This window comes from Dendrobates tinctorius, unplaced genomic scaffold (genome assembly GCF_039654945.1).
Source record: "Dendrobates tinctorius isolate UK_male_01 unplaced genomic scaffold, ASM3965494v1 ptg000014l, whole genome shotgun sequence".
Lineage (NCBI taxonomy): Eukaryota > Metazoa > Chordata > Amphibia > Anura > Dendrobatidae > Dendrobates > Dendrobates tinctorius.
The window spans coordinates 20,850,124-20,862,056 of record NW_027361682.1 but is presented as its reverse complement, the minus strand read 5'-3'; the positions used below and the strand labels follow the sequence as shown (position 1 = coordinate 20,862,056).

Here is an 11,933-nt window from a genome sequence, read left to right as displayed (position 1 = left end):
ATGATTCAGTGCTGGTGGGGAGAATAAAGTTAATTCAATGGTGCAATTTATTTGATTATTGTATAAAATGGCACCTCAGTCAGCACATGCCGTGTCTATGCCTGGAGTGTGCGCACTGTTGACGATGTATTTGAATGCTACACGAAAATGGAAGAGTCTCTCTAGCTCTCTGTCCTCCCCTCCGCCAGTGAAGCAGCTGCTGCTCCAACCGACGTCCTGGCAGAAGGATACATTTCTGGTTATATTATAGATATATATGTGTGCACTGTGTGTGTATACATATATATACACAAAAACACACACACACAAAAAAATATATATATTTGTGTGTTGTGTATAATATATATATATATATATATATATATATATATATATATACACATATATATATATACACAGTTAGGTCCATATATATTTGGACAGAGACAACATTTTTCTAATTTTGGTTCTAGACATTACCACAATGAATTTTAAACAAAACAATTCAGATGCAGTTGAAGTTCAGACTTCCAATCAGTTTGGCTGCATTTGGCTGGATCTGAGCACACAGTATGGCTCTGAATACCTCAGAATTCATTCGGCTGCTTCTGTCCTGTGTCACATCATCAATAAACACTAGTGGCCCAGTGCCACTGGCAGCCATGCATGCCCAAGCCATCACAATGCCTCCGCCGTGTTTTCCAAATGGTGTGGTATGCTTTGGATCATGAGCTGTACCACACCTTCGCCATACTTTTCTCTTTCCATCATTCGGGTAGAGGTTGATCTTGGTTTCATCTGTCCAATGAATGTTCTTCCCGAACTATGCTGGTTTTTCTAGATGTTTTTTAGCAAAGTCCAGTCTAGCCTTTTGATTCTTGATGCTTATGAGTGGCTTGTACCGTGCAGTGAACCCTCTGTATTTACTTTCATGCAGTCTTCTCTTTATGGTAGATTTGGATATTGATACGCCTACCTCCTGGAGAGTGTTGGTCACTTGGTTGGCTGTTGTGAAGGGGTTTCTCTTCACCATGGAGATTATTCTGCGATCATCCACCACTGTTGTCTTCCGTGGGCTCCCAGGTCTTTTTGCATTGATGAGTTCACCAGTGCTTTCTTTCTTTCTCAGGATATACCAAACTGTAGATTTTGCCACTCCTAATGTTGTAGCAATTTCTTGGATGGGTTTTTTCTGTTTTTGCAGCTTAAGGATGGCTTGTTTCACCTGCATGGAGAGCTCCTTTGACCACTGGTTTCCTTCACAGCAAAACCATCAACTCCAGACCTTTTATCTGCTTAATTGAGAATGACATAACGATGGGATTTCCCACACCTGTCCATGAAATAGCCTTGGAGTCAATTCTCCAATTACTTTTGGTCCCTTTAAAAACAGGGTGGCACATGCTAAGGAGCTGAAACTCCTAAACCCTTCATCCAATTTTAATGTGGATACCCTCAAATGAAAGCTGAAAGTCTGAACTTCAACTACATCTGAATTGTTTTCTCTAAAATTCATTGTGGTAATGTCTAGAACCAAAATTAGAAAAATGTTGTCTCTGTCCAAATATATATGGACTTAACTGTATATATTTTGTTTTTGTGTATATGTTTGTGAGTTGTGTGTGTATATATACACTGCTCAAAAATTAAAGGGAACGCTTAAACAACAGGATATAACTCCAAGTAAATCAAACTTCTGTGAAATCAAACTGTCCACTTAGGAAGCAACACTGATTGACAATCAATTTCACATGCTGTTGTGCAAATGGAATAGACAACAGATGGAAATTATTGGCAATTATCAAGACACCCTCAATAAAGGAGTGGTTCTGCAGGTGGGGATCACAGACAACATCTCAGTACCAATGCTTTCTGGCTGATGTTTTGGTCACTTTTGAATGTTGGTTGTACTTTCACACTCGTGATATCATGAGACGGACTCTACAACCCACACAAGTGGCTCAGGTAGTGCAGATCATCCAGGATGGCACATCAATGCGAGCTGTGGCAAGGTTTGCTGTGTCTGTGTCAGAGGCTGGAGGCGCTACCAGGAGACAGGCCAGTACACCAGGAGACGTGGAGGGGGCGTAGGAGGGCAACAACCTAGCAGCAGTACCGCTACCTCAACCTTTGTGCAAGGAGGAACAGGAGGAGCACTGCCAGAGCCCTGCAAAATGACCTCCAGCAGGCCACAAATGTGCACATTTGCCTGCACAAATGGTTAGAAACCGACTCCATGAGGATGGTCTGAGTGCCCGACGTCCACAGATGGGGGTTGTGCTCACTTGGAGTTATATCCTGTTGTTTAAGTGTTCCCTCTATTTTTTTGAGCAGTGTATATATACACACACAACTCACAAACATATACACAAAAACAAAATATATACAGTTAGGTCCATATATATTTATATATATTTATCTATATATATAATTGTCTTATCGTGTCTGTCTGTAACAGAAATCCCACGGCGCTAATTGGTCGCGGCCGCCAGGTCGCGACCAATCAGTGACAGGCGCAGCTGTTTTTAACGGTAAGCTGCGCCAGCAGCCGGCGCAGTCGGGTGCAGCGCTCAATCGGGCGCAGAGCTCTGTAAAAAAGAATTAATATAAAACAAAGATTATACTTACCTTCCAACGGCCCGCGATCTCCACTCTATGCGCCTGGTCTCGCGGTCCCAGTAATGCATTGCGCCTTAAACTGGAGATGATGTCACTCTCGCGAGAGCGCGATGTCATCAGCGGTGTTTCGCGCAATGCATTACTGGGACCGCGAGGCTGGGCGCGTGGAGTGGAGATCGTGGGCCGTCGGAAGGTGAGTATATAACTACTAGCTATAAACCCGTTCTACGCCCAGGTGGCAAGCATTTTTATTGGTATATGGTCTCCCATACTGCTATGTGCTGCCACCTTCCTATCCTGGTGCGCATGGCACCCTCACCCCCCAATCCTGGTATGCATGGCACCCCATTCTTCATCCTGGTATGCATGGTCCCCTCACCCCCCAATCCTGGTATGCATGGTACTCCCTCATCCCTATCCTGGTATGCATGGTACCCCTCATCCCCCAATCCTGGTATGCATGGTCCTCTCACCCCCAATCCTGGTATGCATGGCCCCCTCACCCCCTATCCTGGTATGCATGGTCCCCTCACCCCCAATCCTGGTATGCATGGTACCCCTCATCCCCCTATCCTGGTATACATGGTCCTCTCACCCCCAATCCTGGTATGCATGGCCCCCTCACCCCCTATCCTGGTATGTATGGTCCCCTCACCCCCTATCCTGGTATGCATGATCCTCTCATCCCCCAATCCTGGTATGCATGGTACTCCTTCATCCCTATTCTGGTATGCATTGTGCCCTCACCCCCTATCCTGGTATGCATGGTACCCCTCATCCACCAATCCTGGTATGCATGGTCCCCCTCCCCCTTTGCTGGTATGTATGGTCCCCACCCCTTTGCTGGTATATTTGGTCCCTCTCGCCCCCCTTTGCTGGTATGCATGGTTCCCTCATCCTCCAATCCTGGTATGCATGGTACGCCTCATCTCCCAATCCTGGTATGCATTGCCCCCTCACCCCCCAATCCTGGTATGCATGGTCCTCTCACCCCCCCCTATCCTGGTATGCATGGTACCACTCATCCCCCAATCCTGGTATGCATGGTACCCCTCATCCCCCAATCCTGGTATGCATGGCCCCTTCACCTCCCCTATCCTGGTATGCATGGTCCCCTCACTCGTATTAAAACTACACACATCCAAAAAAAAAAACAAAAACATTTATTCTCACCCTTTCCTGTGCTCCAGCGCTGTCACGTTCTGCTGGAGGCCAGGGCAGGAGTGCGGCCGGAATCGCGCATGCCCATAGCGCTGTCTGGCGCCATATTGTTGAAGACACACTGCAAGTGTATCTTCAGTAAAATGGCGCCGGATCGCGCTATGCGCATGCGCGATTCCGGCCGCGGCCTCCGGCCGAAGAGAAGCACCGCGGCAACGCTCCTCCCGATCAGGTATGTACAGTAAGTATGGCGTCAGAGATGGCGGTATGCAGTGTGTACGGTACCGCCATCTCCGGCGCCATACACACTCCTCACTGCTGGCTGCCTAATTCTGTCTGGAGCCAGACTGCGCAGGCGCGTCGCGCTTGCGCAGTCTATAAAGGCTTCGGACAGAGTGACAGCGTTGTATTATAGATTTTTTATTTTAACAGAGACCATGCATACCAGGAAAGAAAGGTGACGGGACCATGCATACCAGGAAAGGGGGGTGAGGGTGACCATACATATCAGAAAAGGGGGGTGAGGGAACCATGCATACCAGCAAAGGGGGGTGAGGGGAACCATGCATACCAGCAAAGGGGGGGAGAGGGATCATGCATACCAGCAAAGGGGGGGCGAGGGGACCATGCATACAAGCAAAGGGGGGCGAGAGGGACCATACATACCAGCAAAGGGGTGGGGACCATACATACCAGCACAGGGGGGAGGGGGACCATGCATACCAGGAAAGGGAGGTGAGGGGACCATGCATACCAGGAAAGGGGGGTGAGGGGACCATGCATACCAGGAAAGGGGGGTGAGGGGACCATGCATACCAGGATTGGAGGGTGAGGGGACCATGCATATCAGGACTGGGGGGTGAGGGGACCATGCTTACCAGGATAGGGGGGTGAAGGTGACCATGCATACCAGGAGAGGGGGGTGAGGGTGACCATGCATACCAGGAAAGGGGGGTGAGGGTGACCATGCATACCAGGATAGGGGGTGAGGGTGACCATGCATACCTGGATAGGGGGGTGAGGGTGACCATGCATACCAGGATAGGGGGGTGAGGGTGACCATGTATACCAGGATAGGGGGGTGAGGGTGACCATGCATACCAGGATAGGGGGGTGAGGGTGACCATGCTTACCAGGATAGGGGGGTGAGGGTGACCATGCATACCAGGATGGGGGGGTGAGGGGACCATACATACCAGGATGGGGGGGTGAGAGGACCATGCATACCACGAAAGGGGGGTGAGGGGACCATGCATACCAGGATAGGGGGGTGAGGGGACCATGCATACCAGGAAAGGGGTGTGAGGGGGACCATGTATACCAGGATAGGGGGGTGCATTATTGCATTATTATTAAAACTTCATAAATAAACTACATACATATTCTAGAATACCCGATGTGTTACAACTAGTATATATATATTTGTGAGTTGTGTGTGTTTATATATATATATTTGTGTGCTGTGTATATCCCCATGTCCATGCTGCTGATGAGTCACCCTCTGTTCTCCGGCTGCAGTGCCCCGTGATGGCCGGCAGATGTCGCCGGTGCCCGCTGTGGTCCCTCCTCCCAGTCCCCGGCTGTCAGTGTGAGCGCTGCCCCGGGGAGTCGGGACCATTCTCCGGCAGCCGCTGTCTGTGAGATCATTGCCGTGCCGGAAGCGGGGCCGGCCTGGGTACAATCTCCGGCCTGCAGGAGCAGCATCCCCATCCTGGAGCATCTGCGGCTGCAGGTACCGTGTGTCTGTCTGGGGAGGGTGCTGTGTACGCTGCCAGGGGGTGTCCATTGTGTGCCCACTGTGGGTGCCCAGTGTCCCTGCCCACCCTATGGTAATACAGCGCTCCCTATCTGCAGCTCTGTGCTAGTGCTGGTATATATTCATTATTGCCCCTGCCCTATATTATATATATTATATATATATGTATTATATATTATATTATATATTATTATATATATATGCTGGTAATGTGTACAGGTGTATGGCGGGGCTCTGTGCGGTTTACCCCATGGCCGCACGCATTTTTTGCGTTTTTTAATGTAGTGTGGTAATTTTTGCAGCCGTGCATTACATAGCATAGGTCTCACGGGTGCAGCGTGTGGCCTTTACATCGGCGGTGCCCGGTGCACCAACCCTGGTGCGGAGATGCGGTATCTGCTTTATACTGAATGGGAAATATGGAAAAGCGTATGGAGCGCATCTCCTTCATCATGGATTGACCACTAGTCCTATGTGCTGAATTAGCAGTCCCACATCGATGCCATGTCCTATGTCTTTCATGGGATAGCCACTTTCACACTGAATTTATACAGTATTTCGCTAGTGTTTTTCACTGTTTTTTTCTTCAGTATTGAAGTAGGGGAGGGTGTGTAAAAGCACTGCGGCCAGATGTTCCTATCAAAGTTATGGCCCACAAAAATTTTTATCACCTTTTAACAAATCTAACGGTCTTTAATCTCTATGCTAGTCAGTCACAAAAGCATCAAATTAAGTAAAAAGTGCTTTTTCCGTCAGTTCCATTGACTTTCAAAGGGGTGGATGTGTCATCTTTGGGGGTCTCATACACACAATGTTGTCTACATCGGTCCCATAAACCTTAAAAATGACAAACGTACACCATGCTATCTTCGTGCGAGAAGATAGTACTCGTCCTGCTGCTGGGTTGTTGCCTCCTCCACGTCTCCTAGTATACTTGTCTGTCTCCTGGCTACCCTTCTTGCCACAGTTCGCATTGATGTGCCATCCTGGATGAGCTTTACTACCTGAGCAACTTCTGTAGTTTGTAGATGGTGCCTCGTGCTACTGTACAGTACCACAAGGGGTGAGAGCAATGACAAAATGCAAATGTGACCAAAACAGCCAAAAAGGATGAGAACAGAGAAATGGTCTGTGGTCACCCCCTGCAGAACCACCCCTCTTCAGGGATTGTCTTTCTAATTGCCTGTCATTTCTACCTGTCGTCTCATCCATTTACACAACAGCAGGAGAAATTGATTCACAATCAGTGTTGCTTCATAACTGGACACGTTTATTTCACAGAAGTGTGATAATGTGACGCGAGTCAGTAAATATATACCCTACTTTCTGTAAGTAAAGGGAGGTCGAGCAATCCGAGGTCAGGTCCTGGAAATGGTGCAGTACGACAAAGGGAAGTGAGAGACGAAGTCCAATACACGAGCCGAGGTCAGGAAAGCCAGAGAGACAAATCAGTTTACAGGGGGGCAGGAAGGAAGGAACTAGCATGCTTAAGTAGAAGCCTGATTAAAGAAAATGAACACAGGTGATCGCAGCACAGACCCAGCACAGACTGACAGCCCCAACACAAAGTAACAAAAATACAGAAACAGAGTGGAACTCGTGTTCCTTGTATTTTATATATATATATTAGGAGTAAATATTTTTTCTGTAGTTCTTGTAAAAGGAAAATTAGGAAAAGCATGAAAAAACACTGTTGCAAGCATGTCCTACTCGCTACACACGTGACTCGAATATGTTGCCGTATAGGAAGACCCCGATTCTCAAACTCGCTCGTCCACTCACCTATTGCAGTAGGCCGATGTTGAGCTAAGTGCACCCCACAGCCTGTTCTCACATCCACACTACTTTCTGCCAACACTTGCTGTGACGAACAGCCCACGGCCGTTCGTCCACTTACGGGGCGACTAACGGGGGTCCCGCTGCCACCAAAACGTGACGGGACAGCGGACCCTGTGTCACCACTATGTCACAGTCCCACCACTGACACGGGTGTATCAGCGGACGGAGGGACGAGACACAATGCCGGCACACGGCTATCACAGGCACAGTTGGGGCTTATCTTAGTTATCCCACCACTGGCACCATGTGACAAAAATATCCAGCAAGCTAATCTCGCTCTACAATTTGCCGCAGGGGGAGTTTAATTTGGATGCCCCACCACTGCTATCAATCTTCCAAGTACTGCGGGGATTTATGTATATCCCACTTTCTCAGTTCCACTTTGGAACTCGCAGCTCTCCGGCGCCCCCCTTACCCTCAGGTCAGTCAGGGAACTGCACCTAGGATAATTAGTCGCCGGACGGGCTGCCTGTTGTGAACCGGCAATTAGGCTTCTGCAGTAAGGGAATTACCAATGCTGTGGCCGCAGCCCCTTATTCAGCAATATAAGACCCTTCTAGACTGCCAGCAAGCCGCAATAGCCGTACACAACGCGCTGCCACCAGTCACGGTTACTTAATTCACAGTGTTAAATTAAGAGGGTCCGTGGCAAACCCCTTGAATTAGTAGCGATTATCTAACAAAGGCGTATAGTTCGATTCTTAGAGCATAGAGACAGATCTAAATAATTATATCATTTATTCCCCGAAAAAGTAGGGCAGTGATTACAGATAAAAGTTGCTATAAAATTGAGACATAAAATATGTACATTACAGGTATAAAATAAAAGTGGAGAAAACAAAGAGATTACACTCACAGTTCCATATTGTTCCTTAGGCAGACCATGCGGCTTTAAGGGGGGAGGAGCCACACATCTCCACTCATCTGGAGTTCTTGTCAGCACGGACTCTGCAGCTGTTCTGTGCTGGTTTGCCCAGGGAATGCCTTATAGGCTTTGCTATGTGACATCACAGAGAGGTGCATTCTGGGTTGATCCCACCTCTCTTATCCAAGTTATGTTTTGGCTACAAAACTTAGATTAGCTATAACTTTATGGGAGAAGCTGGTATGGACTCGTCAGTGGTATCATGTTTCCCAGCGTAATGAGCCTATCAAGAAAACATCAAACATCTATGCGATATGACCGTCCATTTGGGCGGAAATCCTATCTCATGTTCTGGACAGGGTAGAACTTCGAAAGATACGCGGTATCGAAGCTGGGACCGCTCAGGTTACAAAAATATGATTTCCATATCTCTACTTGGTACGGTTTTCGCAGGGCAGGCTCTTAAAGGGTTACTTCTAACCTTTATTTCAAACAAAGAGTTTTCCTTTCCCGCACTTTTTTTTCCCTCTTTCAGCTGAGGCTGAGAGAAGCCAAATGGGGTGACAGGAAATTGGTTTATGGCACTCGGGGGAAGGGAAGCTGCTGCAGTGTGCAATGTAACTGAGACACTGGCAGGCAGCTTCTCAAAGAAAATGGAGGATTTGTTAGCACATTGCAACAGAAAACATATCTTGCAGACATTGTACATCACACTTGCTGTTTTGTTTTTCCTTGGGTAACACACAAGTACAGACGCATCCAGATATCCAAAACACTTGACAGGTACACTACTTGCACTCTGGCATATACAGAGTAACACAACAAGGCTAATCTTACCCTCTTTGAGGTTGTTGGTACGTTTAGAGCAGTAAGGAACAAACCTATTAAATTTTAGATTTTATATATGAAAAAAGTAAAAAAAAGTACAATGTACAGAGCTGTAAAAAAGGAAAAATAAATAAAAGACATATACACAAGGCAAAAAAAAAAATTAAAAGCTAAAAGGGATGAAATATAGAAACATCTTTGTCTCTAGGTAAGATACCATATATACTCGAGTATAAGTCGACTCGAGTATAAGCTGAGGCACCTAATTTTGCCACGAAAAACTGGGAAAACTTATTGAGTCGAGTATAAGCTGGGTATGCATGGTCCCCCCCATCCCTGTCCTGGTTTGCATGGCTCCCCATCTCTGTCCTTGTAGGCATGGCTCCCCGTCCCTGTCCTTGTATGCATAGCTCCTTATCCCCTATCCTTGTATGCATAGTTCCTGTAAAAAAACAAAAACATCCTACTTACCTTCCCTGTGCGCCATTGCTGCATCTCGTTCCGGCCGAGCGATCACGTGTCCCTGCACATTAAGGTAATGAATATTCACTCCATGCCTATGGGAGTGGAGAGAGGTGAATATTCATTGCCTTAATAATCGGGTACACGTGATCGCTTGGCCGGAAGAGCTTCTGGCACTGGAATGAGATGCAGCGAGGGCGCGCAGGGAAGGTAAGTAGGATGTGTGATTGAAGCCTTTGGCTGTAACTGTGTGTGCTATAAGAGAAATGAGTATTCACTGATCAGTGAATATTCATTTCTCTTTAGCAGCGGGCACAGGCTTTAGCCGCAACCGCCGGCTCCTGCCTCTGTGACTCGCTGCTCCTCCGCCCCCCCATCCCCGCCGTCTTTCTGTGACAATGACTCGTATATAAGCCGAGGGGGGCGTTTTCAGCACAAAATTGTCCTGGAAAGCTCGTCTTATACACGAGTATATACGGTATTAGATAGAATCTCATTCACATTCCTTACCCCTACTCCTGGTCAGGTGAGAGGAGGATAGATAATTGTATGCAGGGCTGTGGAGTCGAAGTTGTGTAGTCGGAGTCAGGTTCATTTTGCTTGGAGTTGGTATAAAATGGAGCAACTCCAACTCCTAAAATAAATAATAAACTGGGTGCAGTAGTACAATGCAGGATGTGCTGTAAATGTTTTCATAATAATTTGGGAAAGTTGTGAAATGTCCTATAAATGTCTGTTTTGTCCCTGATCTAAGGATCTCGGCTTTTAGCTGAGATGAATCTGTGCTGCACTTTATGTACATACATGCTAAGTAGTGACCAGTGCTGTGGAGTCGGAAGTCAGGGAAGTTGAGGAGTCGGAGATTTGGCTTACCGTCCTCACAGCCTTGATTGTATGCACAGAAAGATCGGTGCAAGGACAGGATTTGTCATTTTCCCACGGGAAACTCCTAGTGGAATAATATGGCTACCATATTTCCGATTACCATTACTATCAACATGGCATGAAAATATTGCATTGCCATATGATATCCCCGGTGTGGGCTAGACATTACCATCTTGCCTTAGGGGTAATTATCGTCACCTTTGACGTAGCATCTATTTGCTAACGAGGAAGTATACAGCAAGGGTTTGCTCCTCTAGAAACTGTCATCTCCTTACTAATTTAGTTATGACTCACAGAGGAGATGCTGCATGATCTCCAGTAATTGTGGATTTTTATTTATTTGATTCACAACACAATCCATAACACACACATATGAAATTATATAATCCAATTGATGGTGTAGAGGATATCTCACAAGAGGCTGCAGCACCCATTCTTTGTTAGGATTGCGGGGGTCCAGGCAGTCAGATTTCCATGATCAGAAAGTCAAGCCAAATCTTAATGATATCCTGTTACGTTCTTATATGGCCATTTAATGGAAATATGACATGAGAAAATAGTCTATTGTTTTTTATTTTCAGGTTCTTATTGGAAAATGTGGATGTCTATCTTTCATACACATGTGGTCAAAATTGTTGGTACCCTCGTTTAATAACAGAAAAACCCACAATGTTCACATACCGTAAATAACTTGAATCTGACAAAAGTAATATAATAGATAAAAAATCTATGAAAATGAACAAATGAAAGTCAGACATTGCTTTTCAACCATGCTTTCACAGAATTTTTTAAAAATAAAACTAATGAAATAGGTCTGGACTCAAATGATGGTACCCTTAACTTCATATTTTGTTGCACAACCTTTTGAGGCTATCACTGCAATCAAACGATTCCTGTAACTGTCAATGAGACTTCTGCACCTCTCAACAGGTATTTGTGGCCCCCTCCTCGAAAGCAAACTGCTCCAGTTGTCTCGTGTTTGAAAGTTGCCTTTTCCAGGTGGCATGTTTCAACTCTTTCCAAAGATGCTCAATAGGATTTAGGTCAGGGCTCATAGAAGGACACTTCAGAATAGTCCAATGTTTTCCTCATAGCCATTCCAGTCCTATTTCATGAATTTTATTTTTAAAAAATTCTGTGGAAGCATGGTTGAATGCAACGTCTGACTTTCATTTGTTGATTTTCATGGATTTTTGATCTATTATTATTTTTGTCAGATTCAAGTTATTTCTGTCACAATTGTGGGTTTTTCTGTCATTAAGCGAGGGGTACCAACAATTTTGACCACGTGTGTATAACTGTGTGTGTGTGGTAAGGGGTTGACAGACTTAGGTGCTCCTTGTGGTAGACTCAGGCACATGGGTGGTTAAAGTCTTTCGGGGGAAGGGGGGTTTTATTGCCTCAAAAGCCAAAAACAAAATGGTAACAGAAAAACAGCCTGTCTGGCTCAAATGAAAATAAACAGTTCATACATAATCCTGCCCAGCTCCTCTGGGACAACACATATGGCAGCTCTTACAGGAGCTAGCACTCCAGAGG

The 11,933-nt window shown here is 46.2% G+C and overlaps 1 protein-coding gene across 1 annotated transcript in view; it reads left to right on the top strand.

The window, feature by feature from the left end:
• Window positions 1-5,324: 5,324 nt before the first annotated feature.
• Window positions 5,325-11,933, top strand: part of ABCA5 (ATP binding cassette subfamily A member 5) — a 244,628-nt gene continuing 238,019 nt past the window's right edge. The window contains exon 1 of the mRNA XM_073559971.1: window positions 5,325-5,491. The gene's annotated coding sequence lies outside the window, so the exon portion shown is untranslated. The remainder of the gene's footprint in view (window positions 5,492-11,933) is intronic.